This window comes from Amphiura filiformis, chromosome 14 (assembly GCF_039555335.1).
Source record: "Amphiura filiformis chromosome 14, Afil_fr2py, whole genome shotgun sequence".
Taxonomy (NCBI): Eukaryota; Metazoa; Echinodermata; class Ophiuroidea; order Amphilepidida; family Amphiuridae; genus Amphiura; species Amphiura filiformis.
In genome coordinates, this window is record NC_092641.1 from 35,431,699 (window position 1) to 35,436,610 (window position 4,912).

Sequence of the window (4,912 nt, forward strand, 5' to 3'; positions counted from 1 at the left end):
TAAGGAGGTAGGAAATAGAGTTTTATTTATAATTTGCCATAATTGGTTTGTAATTCATACCTGTTAAATGTTGTGTGTGCAAGATATACATGTAGTCCGTGTATAATACAGGGTAAGCCTGAGCAAACTGAAATCAAAATTTAACCAAAAACGATAATTGTCAACAAGTATACAACACATGTGATATGTGAAATAATGCATTTATAAGTATGCCCAATAATCATGCTAGATTGTGCAACATTTTGTTTGCCTTGTTGTTGAATTTGTGTTATCATGTGATGTGATAATAAATATGTGATGAAAGCAGACTTCTTGTGTGTTTGGGTTAATATCATTTGTTTGTCTGTGATATTAAATAAGTGGCTTGGCAATGCCAAATTGTACCACATCTTTAAAAAAATATGAATCTTCATAAAAGTGACTGGAACCAGACCTGAAGCCAGGGGGAGGGTGAATGCTTGACCAATGGGTGTTAGCTCAATAAGGCTAACACACAAGAGGAATGGTGTAGGTCCTATCTGGTCCTATAAAGGAGATCCCAAGGACATAAAGAGAGCCCAAGGATATAAGGGATGGTATTTCCGACTATGTGCAAGATGGGGAAATGTTTTGATATACTTAACTCAATAACCACAAGACCTGAAATGTCAATGTTATTATTGGCATTGTTGACTTATTTCCTATGATATCAGTGTTATTAGGAAGTACACTGCAGTTGTTTAGATAACCAGGAATATATGGCCCCTGCTCTGCCAGTTTCCTTAAACCCACATTTTGAATAATTTTAAGGCCTATTTTAATAGTGATTTGCTCATTCAAAGGATTGTCAAAATCATCAACATTCAGATTTTGGCACCTTTGCCAGTGATATCCCAGCAAACACAAAACGTTATACATTGTACAGAAGACGTTTATATGTGTCGGGTAACGGGTTACATAAATGTTAACATGTTAGTAACATTCAGAAATCATTTTTGAAAACATGCAAAACATTATGATGTTTTATTTCAGTGTTGATATTTTGCGAAATTGTTTGCCACAAAATATTTTGCACTATCATTTTGACAACATTTTAAAAATGATGTTGTGGTAGACATCATCATCATGAGCCGTATTCAGCCCACTGCAGGGCGAAAGCCTCCCCAAGTTGGCACCAGTTTCCTATCATTTGCTTTTTAACATGTTAGTAACATTCAGAAATCATTTTTGAAAACATGCAAAACATTATAATGTTTTATTTCAGTGTTGATATTTTGCGAAATTGTTTGCCACAAAATATTTTGCACTATCATTTTGACAACATTTTAAAAATGATGTTGTGGTAGACATCATCATCATGAGCCGTATTCAGCCCACTGCAGGGCGAAAGCCTCCCCAAGTTGGCACCAGTTTCCTATCATTTGCTTTTGCCATCCACCTGATCCCTATGAAACTTGCTATCTCATCCCTCCATCTGACTTTCTGTCTGCCTTGAGCCCAGCCAAGGCCTCCATTCTGTGACATTCTTTGTCCATCTAGTATCTGTTGATCTTGCAAGATGGCCCAGCCCAATGCCACTTCTTCATCTTTATTGTGTGGATTATGTCTGTAACGTTTTGATATAAAACGTTTTAAAATCGTTTTCATGAACTTTATATAACCCGACAATTAGGCCTAAATGTTATTAGAACGTTTTGACCATAACCAAAATGAGTTTATAACACGTTTATAACGTTTTAAAAACATTTGTGTGTTTGCTGGGATAGATGTGCTAACACAGCCTGCTATAGTGGTTAAGCTGAAAGCTGTGTATAAAAGACAAAATAAGACATTTTACATGAATCTGTAATTTCTCTACTTAAGGGGTTACTACACCCATGTGGTAAATTTGTGACTATTTTTGCATTTTTCTCAAAAAATAATAACACACTGGTAACAAAAGTTATGTATATTATTGGGGCAAGGAATCCAATTTATTATACTACACTGATATTTCCCCGGGATATTTCAGTGATTCAAGACAAGCGGTTCGTTATTTATGATAAGAAATGAGGTACATCCTAATTGTACCTTATTTCTTATAATAAATAACGAACCGCTTGTCTTGGGTCACTGAAATTCCAGTGTAGTAATTGCTAGGCCAAGCTACGAGACAGCCTCCACGTTGGTTTGATGGCATGTAAACTGGTCATTTTAAAGAAAAGGTGAACAATGATGGCGCTATTTATCTTAAAATTGCCCCGGGGGGAAATTGTCTGCATCTTTAGAAGGGGTAAGCACTTGTATAATGGCATTAACATCAGAAATAGACTTTTCAAAAACCTTTTCATGAAATGTAAGGAATAACTTGTATTATTTGGCTAATTTAAATTTAAAATGTATGTAAATAGTGCCCTCAATTTGCGCACAAATATGTATTTTATAGAATAAAAATCACCAAAAAAATGCAGAAAAAGATGAATAATTATTTGATATAGAAACGAGAATCTATGTTAAAAATAGCCAAAAAAATGTGTATATTAGTGTGATAACTGTTGGCGGCAAGCTTTGTCCAGGTCTAGACTTGCACATGTCTATAATGTTTTGTTTGTTTTGTTAGAAAAATTAATAAATGATCCCAGGCCTTCAGGTTATCTTTTTTTTTCTTGTTTTTAGATGAATTGTGTTATTTTGGTGTTTACCACCCTGCATGGGTTTGGGTTTTCCTAAACCGTGTCGTGTTTCCATTCTTAGCTTTGTGTTTTTATGAATGAATAGCGATTTGATAGGTCTATTATGTGCCAGTGCCTCATTCAGTTTTCTCTCCTTCCTCTACCTAGGGACCTGGGACACATGACCTCAATTCGCGAGTTATAAAAGGTTGGTGGGTATGGGGGTGACCAGTGAGGACCCCTTAACACCCTCCAGGTGCACAACCAAAAAAATATAGGTAACTTTTTATTTTACGGGGGGTCATAAAAGGGGGGCCTCAATTATGGTAATTTTTTGTTCAAACTATATCGACATTGGACTCAAATTAAAGGAAATTTTGTGTAGATTATTGTATATTGCATTCATTTTGTCATCTAACCTTCCTGAAAGAAGATAATTTGAAAAATGTAAACCAGCGTGCGTTTATAGTTGAAAATCTGTAAAAATTATGGGTTATGTGTATCGAAACAGGTATGTTCTTCACTGAATAATCAATCAGTAATCAATCTATAGCTTTTTATGTCTCTAATAATTGTATGATATATGATAGGAGCACAGTGGCCTAGCGGAACGGCACTGACTCATAATCGGAAGGTTGCGGGTTCGAGTCCCGATGACGCCGTCGTGTTGTGCTATTGAGTAAGGCACTTTATCTCGATTACTCCTCTCCACCCAGGTGTTTAAATAGGTACCGGCATTCTTAAATTCTGGGAAGGTAACAGACTCGCTGTAGAGGAGGTGTAGCAATCCCCCTATAGCAATATTAGGCCTACATGGAGGAGTCTGGCCCAATCGCCAATGAAAGAGAGATGGGCACTCTGATCACTGTTTATACAGGATCGTCTCCTTTACCTTTACCTTTTGTATGATATAATACAATAATGGTTGTCTCTTGTCTCAAACTATAAAAACACACAAAGGTTTTCAGAAGACTGAACTGAAAGTGCCTACCTAATCAATCCTCAATTCACTCTCATCGCTGCTACTGCTGTCAATGGAACCTAACTGTTTTGTGTGTCTTGCGCGACTACAGTTTGCAGGCAAACCTCTGCATGCACGTTTAATATAACATGGGTCGGACGTTTGGCACATAAGCAGTTGATGGTGCACTGCTTAGTACAACCACATGATAGTTTGCTGGCGGTACTATCTGGCCAAGCACTAGCCACAATCTGCGTCATTCTCATGAGAGCTTCAACTTCCATACTCTTACCAGGAACTTGACTCTTAGGCTTCTTGCCTTTCTTGTTCAGGTATGGAATGTGTTCAGTTTTACGACAGGCTTCTTAGTTTTGTTACTTTGTGTTGTTTCTTGCAGGGCCTTTACACCTATATCCTTCACGGTGGTCAGATAAGATTTTACTTCGTTGTTGGCAATCTGTCTGTAAGCAATGTTGATTAGATCGCTGCTGGCTACTGAAAATGGGTTGTTGTCATTATTCTCTGTATTATTCAGGATCAGACCATTATCCTTACTGATACATGCCTTGCCAGATTTATGGTGAGGATTTTGTGTTTCAGGGTTCAAATCCAACATAGATTTTAACTGGAATGATGCAGCAGCTGTTAGAGACTTTGTGTAGACCCGATTCATTCATTGTTATGCCATCAAGACCACTGGACTCTTTAGTATCTGTATTATATGTTTGTTCCAGTAGCATGTCTGGAGAAACAGCATTGTGACTGCCTGCAGATCGCATACCATCTACATCTGTGGGGCTGTAGCTACCGACGCAGGCGTCCATTACTGCTACAGCAACAACTACCAATAAAGTTCCCCTGTACAAATGAGTTATAGATGGTAGGTGCTACAGATTCTAGCTGTTTCATCTCTGACAAGTATTTAGGGAGAGATTGTTTGACATATTTGTAATGACCTGCAGCGGTTAGGTATGGTAGCATATTTGCAGTCTCACTTAGATGACCAAACCAGTTCCTTCTCGTTCATGGCACAGGAACTTCAGAAGAATATCACACATCTCCATAAATGTCATCCAGAGCTTTGCCGTAATTGGTTTGTCAGAGAGGTAGTCTTGGAATTCTTCCATGTGTTGGCAGAGTATCTCAATCTTGGAGTGAGATTTACTGATTGCTTCTAATAGTTCAGCTCTGTGCAGCTTGTACTCGAGCAGTACTATCTGCAAAATCATTGAAATGTCATCAGCCTAAGGATCTTTTGGATTCAGGTCCTTTAATGATTTATCACTGCGAATAGTAGACATTTCCATGCCAGGGTTCTCAT